We start from the raw sequence: 10888 nt of genomic DNA, 5'->3' as shown, positions 1-10888 counted from the left end.
CAGAGCAATGGGCTTTGTGCTAAACTAGATGTGAGACCCCCCAGGAAATTTAGGAACAGAATTTCCCACATTAAAAAAAAGATTAAAGCAGCTACAAGGGTGAGGTGCACAAGAGAGGTCTGATGTTTAGGGGTGAAGGTGTTTAACCCTTTTCTCCTGCACTGTTTCCCCCGAATGAATGGCACCCCCATGAAGGTGCCATATTGATGAATGGGTGGACAGATTGGAGAACAAAACTCTGACACTAAACAGATGCAAAGGAAGAGCCACAGAGCACCTCTGCCCACCCACAGGGATTTACAGCCAGCGGTGGCTTCTAGTTCAATACTGGAAATTCAGGCTGCGGTGCTTGAATGCAACACTCACCTGGTCACCAAATATAGCCAACTCACTCTGTTGCCTTAGGCAGGTTGTTATCTCTCAGCCTCAATTCCACCCCACCTTACAGAGTTGTAACGCCTGCATTACAGAGTTGTTGTAAGGACTAAGATACTACACAGGAAGCACTTGGAACACTCAAAGCTATATTATAATAATGTAATGTAATGTAATAAATACTTTTTTTTAGTAGTAGTAGTGTTTTAATGTTCAGGCAACTTTCTTTCTGCCGAAGGAGACCAACAGAATGCTGTTATAAAAGAGAGCTCAAATCCTCCCTGAAAAAAACCCTCACAAGGCCAAAATGGCAAAACATCTCTTTAAAATAGGCATTGGGCTAAGATGCAACTTTTCCATGAGGACGTGTGGCACAAGACGTGCCCTAGAATAGTATGGCAAAGACTTACAAAACCTTCCTAAAATGAATGCTGAGTGATGGGGCAGCTTCCTTCGTCTAATTGGTTGGTAGGCTGGTAGGTAGAGATTTTATAATGGCACGGACAGCAGTGTCCAGGTCATATTGAGTCAGACACCAGATTATGTTCCAAACAACACTCTTAAGGCCTATATTTTCCCCCCGAGTTGGTAAACCTATGTCTAGGCTGAGCTTCAGACAGAGGGTGGGGCAGAAGATAGATGGAGCAGTCGTGTCTCCACTCTGTATTACTTTCACATATGTTCATTTGTAAGTCCATCCATCAAAAATACATATATTGGGACTTCTAGTTTAGATAAATGGCGAGCAAGCAGCAACAGTTATTCATGGCGTCATTGGCATAGAGAAATCGGAGGCAAGTTTTTCTTCCTCTCTTGTGTCCTCAACTTGTGGTCATTCAATGAACGATGGAAGATTCAGGACAGGACTTTGAGCAGCACATCAATAAACCATCATAAATCCAGAGGAGACAGTGGTGGCCACCAACTTGGATGGCTTTAAAGAGGAACAGGCAAATGGAGGAGAAGACTATTGGTGGCCATGACAGCTGTGTACTACTTCCAGTATTGGAGGAGATATATCTCTGAATACAAGTTTCTGAGAACCGCAAGTGGAGAGAGCGCTTCTGTACTCGAGTCCTGCTTGCAGGCTTCCTATAGGCCTCTGGTTGGCCACTGTGAGAACGGCATGTTGAACTAGATGGGCCATTGGCCTGTTCCAGCAGCCAGGCTCTTCTTTGCGTTCACTTCCACACCAGTCTGCTGGCTTTTTTGACCACAGAACATTTTTCATTCCTGGTACGTGTACAGTCGTACCTCAGGTTACATACGCTTCAGGTTACATACGCTTCAGGTTACAGACTCCGCTAACCCAGAAATAGTGCTTCAGGTTAAGAACTTTGCTTCAGCATGAGAACAGAAATCGTGCTCCGGTGGCATGGCAGCAGCAGGAGGCCCTATTAGCTAAAGTGGTGCTTCAGGTTAAGAACAGTTTCAGGTTAAGAACGGACCTCCGGAACGAATTAAGCACTTAACCTGAGGTACCACTGTACTCACTTACTGTATGCTACACAAACCTTGTTGCAGTTGGTTCTATCGTTGATCTTTACGGTCAACTTTTTGAAACAAAATTTCCCCCATTATTTTTGTACAATATTTTTTTCACAAAAAAATGCATTTTGGGGACACCTCCTCTAAAATATGCATTTTGTCCACTTTCCCCCTAAAAATACACATTTTACCTAAAATAATGCAGTTTGGGTACATTTATTGGGTTGAGAATTGAATCAGGAAAAACTGAAGAATTACTGCATTCCAATCTGTGTGTTAGTCTGGGGAGTGTGGATCAGGTTAGTTTGCTTAAAAAATGTGGATGAAACAAAATATTCAGTCATCTCAATTTGCCTGATTGAATGCTCCCTCCATACAAAAACATTCCCCCCTGCAAGAAAAACAGCACATCAGGAAGCAAGCTAGGATTAGAATTTCTACTCCCTGACAGGCTAGATTTCTGTTTGCAGAGAGTTTATTATACGGAGGAGCATTCCCCACCTACAGTCCGAAGTGGTACAACCTCTGGGCTGGCCCTCTCTGTGAATATGAGGCCAAAGTTTCCATTCAAGCATCACACTTTTCCCTGCCAGCTACAAGGTCCCGTTTGTTCCTGAGTCTCAGAAAGAGAACAGCCAACCAATTCTTTTTTAAAAAATGCTTTTTTAAATTAACGAAAATGAAAGCCATCACCCAGAAATGAAGCTAGGCCTGCATGGTGCAAGTCAGACGGCTAGGTTTGCAGAAAAGGTTGGCGAGTATTTTAAAAACAGAGAAACTTGAGCAACATTTTAACAGTGAAAAGGACGCTGCCAGGCTCCCATGATAGTGCTCTCCTCTCCCTCTTTTGCAGGTACGACTATTCTGTGCAGAAACCACGTCCAAATTTTTGCTGGACCAGGACAGCTTCCTGTTTGCTGTTCCTGAGGGATGTGATGGACTACAATTAAGGAGACAGGAACACAGGCTGCCTTATACTGAGTCAGACCCATTGCTCAATCTCACTCGGTGTTGTCAACACTGACCACCAAGAGCTCTCCAGGATTTTAGACACCAGGAGGCTTTCCCAGCCCTACCTGGGGATTGGACCTGGGACATTTAATTGGTATCTTGACTTGCTCACAGTCTGGCCAGCCAGATCACTGCCTTTATAACCCCAAAGTCCAGGAACTTCAGTGGAAATAGCTTAGAGATCCTCCAACTGGTGGGAAAGAACTGAAAACAATGGGTAGAAGCTAAATCCAAATGAACCTAAAGGTTAGCAATGAACTGAAGAAGTCAATATGCTGTAGCAAACCCTCAGCCAACAGATGCAGCCAGGGCTTTAGACTGCCAGGAACACCCTTGTATTGCCACGAGGGGCAGATAAGGTTGTAGCAAACGGGAAAAGAACAGGAACACTTTTATTATTATTATTTTCCAGCCTCCTGAGTCAAAGAGCTCCGAGCAAGTTTTCCTCTCTCCTCACAAGCTGCGAGAGTGATGTGGCAAGTGCATCTGCGTATATAAAAGGCAGTATAATTCAAACCAGGGGCTAAATCAATATTAAAGAGAAGAAGAAGAAAAAAACCTCTCCTGATTCCAGGGAAAGATGACATATCCTAAAATCACAAGCATTTTCTGACAGGAAAAGCCAGGAGCCAGTGTGGTTTTTGATGCAACGAAGGAAGTGGCTGGGCATTGCCGCATGATCCGCTGGCTCCTTCCCGTAGGAAAAAAAACAACCCAGCTGTCAGAGCTGCCTTATTTTACTTGACAATGGTGGCAGCCGGAGGGGATGAAGAGAGGACAGGAAAGGGGTGAAGGAAAAGAAATGGGGCTTGCTGTACACGTGCCTACATTTCCCTAGGCAAACAAATACATAACGAAGCCCTGGACTTTTTCATTCGAACTGCCCCCAGCTGGAGTGCATTGTGGGGAATCATTGCTTTTGAAAATAAAATGACATCAGAAGCAGTGCAAGACACTGATGGATAGAGCTGTCACTGCGCCAAAGGCTTCTTGTGACTTCGGGGTTTTTTTGCCCATAGTGTATATTATTTATTTCCTTCCAAAACCTTAAAATAGCATGCAGCAGAGGGGGTGGGGATGCAGCATTCCACCAGCTGTATTCCACTATGATTCTGTTACCATCCAACTTTTCAAAGGTGAATATGGGTGAAAAGCAGCACTCTGGCTACAGACCTACAAAGCTCCAAGTGGCTTAGCACCGCAACAGGGAGAGAGAGTGCCTTTCCAAATCCTTAGGATAAAAAGAACGGAGCAGCCTAAATGTGGTTGGTGTCAAGCAAGGAGTAGAACGTGGTCTCAAAAGCTTCACACTCCGTGAAAGACCTGGCCAGGGATTCATAGGGTACCTGGCACCCTTGAAAGATTGCCTAGGCTTCTTGGTCAACAGGCACCAACTATGCACTGACATTTTAAATTTCCCACAATGCACCACAGCACCACTCTGGGGCATTAAGGGGTTTTTTAATGGTTCTTTAATACTAGGGTACCTGGGGCACTATGGGAAATATAAAATGGTGGCTCATTGTTGCAACACCACTTGAGGATGGTACAGCAGCAGGAAGGGGTCCATGGAGGGCATTATATCAATAACCCTGTCAAGAATGGAGCTGGATCTCATCCGCCTTGGGTTCCATGACAGGAAATTTTAAGGGGAGGTGACATAGCTGAGTAGAGTGTGTGCTTTTCATACAGAAGGTTCCCGGTTCAGTCCTTGTTATTGCAGTCAAAAAGAATGGTGAATTACAGATGATGTGAAAGACTACCCTGTCTGAGGCCCTGAAGAGTTGCTACCAGTCTGGGGCCACATTCACACAATTCGTTTAAAGAACTATGATGCTGCTTAAGGCAGCTGCGGCTGGGAAGGTTCCTGGCAAGTGTAGTTTGTTAAGGGTGCTGGGAGTTGCTGAGAGGCACCGATTCCCCTCACAGAGCTACAGTTCCCCGTGTTTCCTGGGAAGAGGGATTGCTAAACCACTCTGGGAATTGTAGTTATGTGAGGGGGAATAACGGTTTCCTCACAACTTTACAATGTACAGTTCCCAGAATTCTTTGGGGGAAGCCATGGCTGTTTAAGGTGGCATCATAGTGTTTTAAATGGGTGGAGTGAATGTGGCCTGGGTTAGATGGACCAAGTGCATGGCTTGATATAAGGCAGTTCATAAGAAGCAATGACACAGAGAAAGGCTTTTTTCATCACTGTGAGATAGACATGTGCGCACACACATGCACACACTTAAGCTCATCTCTAGTCAATAAGCAATTTTAATTACACAACATCTCATAGACAGTTTTAAGTAGATGAATCAATTAAACCTCTAGGTGATTAATTGCAGGGGACAACTTCCATTTACTGAAGGAAATTTTAATACTTGGGGCTTAAAGTGTGTTCTTTTTGTCAAGCCTACTTCTGTGTGTTGCTGTATCAACAAATGGACTTCTAATGAGTGGCAGGCTAGCATCTTTCTCTCTCTTTTTAGAATACAAAACCTTTAAAATACAAAAGTAGGAAAACATGTGGCTGCCACACAGGATGGTCCAGATTAAACCCCTCACATCTTCACTGAAAGGTGATGGATTAACACAGGGGTGAGGAATCTGTGCATAGCTGTCAATGTTTCCCGTTTTTTAAGGGAAATTCCCTTATTCCGAATAGGATTCCTCACAAGGGAAAAGTTGACAGCTATGAATCTGTGGTCCTCCAGTTGTTGGTCTCCAGTGCCCATAAACTCCTGCCAATGGTTACGGATGGTGGGTGTTGTGGTCCAACAATACCTGGGAAGACATAGGCCCAGCCCTTAGTTAGCAGTTCGCCTCAAATCTTGGAACATAGGAAGCTGCCTTATACTGAGTCAGATCACTGAACCATCTAGCTCAGTACTATCTGCACGGACTGGCAGCAGCTCTGCAGGAAGTAAGCTCAACTAACCTCAGCGGGGCTCACTTCTGAGTAGACGTCTATAGAAGTGCAGAGTTTTGAAATTACCTTACATTCCTTCAGCATCTCAAAAAGGTGCTTCTGTGGAGGATTCAGCAATGTGCAGTTTTATTTGAATGCCATCAATCAAGCATGAAAAGGCAAGCCATCACCTAAAAGTTCTCTAATGTAAGAGAGTCCTAATTACAGTTACAGACCCTCCAAAGTGTCCCTATTTTCCAGGGACAGTTCTGGACTGACAGAAGCCATCCCAGTTTCTGATTTGATCCTGGAATATCCCACTTTTCCTTTGGATGTCCCTATTTTCATCGAAGGAATGTTGGAGGGTGTGGAGTTACGCAACCCCCCGAGTCAAGGAAATAAGTAACTATACAACTTTTAGAAGGCATCTGAAGGCAGCCTTGTATTTCTAAATGTTTAATGTTTTATTATATTTTTATATATGTTGGAAGCCACAGAGTGGCTCGGGCAACCCAATCAGATGAGTGGGGTGTAAATAATAACATTATTATCTATTATCTGTTATGATTATTGTCATCAAATAGGATATCCCTATTTTCATTGATGAATTGTGGGTGGGTATGCGGTTAAGTAACAGATACAGATCAGAACCATGGAATTTGAGACATCTTGTAGACCACTTAGTCCCAGGTTAGCCAACATGGTGCCCTCCAAATGTATGTGGACGCCTATATATTAATCCCTGATGGAACTGACTGGCATTGGAAGTTCAACAGTATCTGGAAAGAACCATGTTATGAAGCTAATTCATAGTTATTGAAGCCAAAGTAGGCCTGAAATTGCCATTTTGCAAGTGGGCACCCCAACCAGCCCCTCAGAACCACTCAGTCAGGGTGGGTGTGGGGAATACACCCTTTTCCATATTCAAGGTAACAGAGTCATAGTGGAAAAACTAAACTGGGCAAGCAGGAGCATTTGTCTGGGTTACAATTATTTCCAACAACTCTCTTTTTCTCTCTCCCTGGGCAGCACAGACACCTCCTGGCTCCTTGCAGATTTCCAGACCTCTGGGCCAGATGTTTAAAAGCATCCCCACTTCATCTTGTCGGGCAAATATTAATCCTATCCTTGGATGAGCCATTGTGGAGATGTGTAGAGCGGCTCATTCGAAATCCAGACCAATGCTGCCCTCCAGAGGGTGAAACACAGCAAGGCACATGAGAGCCGAGAGCGAAGGCCACAGACGTTTCTCTTTTTGCGACAAGAGAGATAAACTAAATCAGTGACTTCTGATACCTGGGGATGTGTGTGTGTGCCTTATTGCATTAAGCCAGAAGTGGACAATCTTCTTTCAGCTAGAGAGCCACATTTGCAACCTTCCAGTCATGGGAGGGGGCCAGAAGGAAAAATGAGAAGGTCGACAGAAGCAAATTTTACCTTTGTACAGTAGGCTAGTTTCTCCACGGACACTTACAGAGCCCTCTTGGTCCTCCATCCCAACAATCAAGAAGCACGATCCGTGTTCGGGGACACATTCCAGCCAGACATTACAGGGGGTTGATGACCCTTGGGTCCCTTTCAACTCTACAATTCTATGAAATTCTATGGGCGTGTGAAGCAGGGCTAGTGAGGGGTGTGGCATGGGCAGAGGTCCAGGGGAAGTAGAGAGGCATGGAAAGCCATATTCCCTACCCCCCCCCCCCATTGAATCCTCAGGAATCCCAGATACATAATCCAAATGCAGAACAAGAAGTGGCAAGTTTAACAAAATGTTGCAGTGTGGAACGCATCTGGTCAGCCCGTGAGCCATACCCTCTTTCAGGATGTTCCATTCCGTTCAATTCTACACACACACACACACACACACACACACACACACCAGACTTCCACCTTCCACGGTCAGCACTCTACTTCCACTCGGCTGTGTCTTCATTGGGCTGCTTTGGATCACCTCCACCACGACCCCACCCGAAAGAAAAAACACACATGTACTTCTGCAAAACTTGGCTTCCCTCCTCCCCGCAAGTCTGCTGTTACCTCCCCCCCCCCCTGCACACTGATGGTGCTTTTGGGGGGCTAGTTCTCTCTGTTGTCTGAGTGAGGCTGTGCAGGTGCTGGATTGGTGCTTGAGCTTGGCAAGTGAACTTGTCAACTGAATAATAATAATAATAATTTTTATTTATACCCCGCCCTCCCCAGCCAAGGCAGCTAACAAGCAATAATAAAAACAAGTTGAATGAATACAACTTAAAAACAAGATTAAAATACATAAAAATATTGAAACATTAAAATGCAGCCTCATCACAAGAGAAAGGAAAAAGAAAAAGAAAGAGGGGGAGGGAATCAAATTAGCTCCAAGCCAAAGGCCAGGAGGAACAACTCTGTCTTATAGGCCCTGGGGAAAGAAATCAGATCCTGCAGGGCCCTGGTCTCATGAGGCACAGCGTTCCACCAGGCTGGAGCCAGTGTTGAAAAGGCCCTGGCTCTGGTTGAAGCTAATCTAACTTCCTTAGGGCCTAGGACCACTAGGGTGTTGCTATTTATGGACCTTGAGGCTCTCCGTGGGGCATACCGGGAGAGGCAGTCCCGTAGGTACGAGGGTCCTAGGCTGTGAAGCTGAAGCCTGCCAATGCAGAGGTGCCCCAAGAAGCTGGTTCTCATGCCCTGGCTTATCCTGAGGCCATCCATGTAGCTCAGTACAATCTACACAGCAGCTTTCCAGGGGACATCCCTCTTGGGAGCTGCCAGGAATTGAACCCGAGACCTTCTGCGTGCAAAGCAGATGATGCACCGCTGAGCTGCAGCCCTCCCCATAAAGCCAGTTACAGTAAGGGCAAGCCCACAGCTTGGCTGCGGTGAGCAGTAACTTTATGCTTTACTGAAGCTGGCGCAGAGCTTGTCCCACTTTGCCTTACTCATCGTGCAGCTTCTAGATCCCTCTCTGGGCGCTGCTAAGATTTTCCATTCCCATTCCAAAATACAGGAGTGATTTGCTTTCGCAAAGTCTTGAGGGGAAATATCCCTCCAGCTGCACAGCACTCGGCCAACATTTCACACACCGCCGCTCGATTCAGGCTTTTTAAAGACGACCTGGAAGTGCAGCTCTCAACTCTTACGCTATTCATCTGCCAGCCATGCGATTCTAACAGGATCGCACCATCCAGTGAATTCTTGATTTTTGACTACAACCCAAGGGAGGAACCACTGACCCAGGGACAAGCAAGCGCTCAGCTGAAACCTTTAAGCCAGTGATGGCCAAACTTGGGCTTCCAGCTGTTTTGGGACTACAATTCCCATAATCCCTGACCACTGGTCCTGTGAGCTAGGGATGATGGGAGTTGTAGTCCCAAAGCAGCTGGAGGTTCAAGTTCGGCCACCACTGCTTTAAGTTGACTTGCCCAGTCTTTTCAATTTCGGCTGTGTACACACTGTGTACGTACATTTGGGCTGTGTACACACTCCTGCTAACTTTGCATCCAGTGTGCTCTCACCATTGGTGTAACTGGGGGTTAAACCAAATCAAAAACTTTTTCTCTGGTTTATTTTTGTAGATCATGGCATGAGTAAAAGTTGGCATACGTAACTTGGCATAAAAAAGGATCCCACAAAAAAAATTCCTTCCTGTGTTAATAATAATAATAATAATAATAATAATAATAATATTTTATTTATATCCCACCCTCCCCAGCCGAAGCTGGGCTCAGAGCGGCTAACAGCAATAAAAGTAACACAGCATTCTAAAATCAGTATTCTAAAATCAATTTAAAATCAAATGGCAACCACTGGGCCAGAGTTCTACGATGATCGCCAAAGGAGGGGATCAGACTGTGCCTTGGCCAAAGGCTTGGTGGAACAGCTCTGTCTTGCAGGCCCTGCGGAAAGATGTCAAGTCCCGCAGGGCCCTAGTCTCTTGCGGCAGAGCGTTCCACCAGATCGGGGCCACAGCCAAAAAAGCCCTGGCTCTGGTTGAGGCCAGCCTAACCTCTCTGTGGCTCGGGACCTCCAAAATGTTTTTATTTGAAGAACGTAAGCTCCTCTGTGGGACATACCAGGAGAGGCAGTCCCGTAGGTATGAGGGTCCTAGGCCGTATAGGGCTTTAAAGGTTAAAACCAGCAACCTGATCCTGTACTCCACCGGGAGCCAGTGCAGCTGGTATAGCACTGGGTCAATGTGATCCCACGGCGAGGACCCCGTAAGGAGTCTCGCCACAGCATTCTGCACCCGTTGGAGTTTCTGGGTCAGTCTCAAGGGCAGCCCCACGTAGAGTGAGTTACAATAATCAAGTCTGGAGGTGACCGTCGCGTGCATCACAGTGGCTAGGTCAGGGCAAGAGAGGTAAGGAGCCAACTGCTTAGCTTGGCAGAGATGAAAAAATGCCGCCTTTGTTATAGCTGCCATCCTCGCCTCCATGGAAAGGGAGGTGTTGAAGATTAAAAAAACATGTCACCTGGGCCCTAACTTTAATAAATTAAGGCTCCTTTGCAGAGCAGTTAAGTGCAGGATAAAAATCTTTCCATGTTAATTAAATCCGCCTTCCAGGAAGCAGCTTTGGTCGAGGCTTCGGCCTGAAAGACGTTTTCCGATAAACAGCAAGAGCCTTTTGCAACCGTTTTCACCCATGGAGATGTGTGTTAGCATGCACAGCCACAGCAGGGCTGCGATCCTCTACTCACCTTTCTGCAGCTTCAGAGGTTAGCACCCAAACCGATGGGATTCAAATTACAAAGAAGGAGATTCAGAGTAAATATTAGGCAGGGCTTTCTGTCGGGAAGAGCTGTTTGACAGCAGAACGGACAACCTTGGAAGGTGACGGACACTCCTTCTTTGGAAGATTTTAAACAGAGGTTGGATGGCCATTGATGAGGGGTTCAAAAAAATGGATGTACTGTGCAAAAAAACTTGTTCTGATGAATTGGAAGAGCCGCAAAAAGATTCCATGGAGCACATGGATTGACAATATGGGCAGACTAGCCACATATAAACGAATTGAATGTCAACGCAAATTAAGAATGGATAAATATGAAGAAATCTGGAAGCAATCTTTAAGTGATAAGGCAGACGGTGTTGGAAAGTAGGGGGATGAGAGGTGGGGAAATATTGTTAAAAAGGTGTAGTCA

This window comes from Podarcis cretensis, assembly GCF_951804945.1.
Source record: "Podarcis cretensis genome assembly, chromosome: 14".
Classification (NCBI taxonomy): Eukaryota; Metazoa; Chordata; class Lepidosauria; order Squamata; family Lacertidae; genus Podarcis; species Podarcis cretensis.
This window is presented reverse-complemented; position numbering follows the sequence as displayed.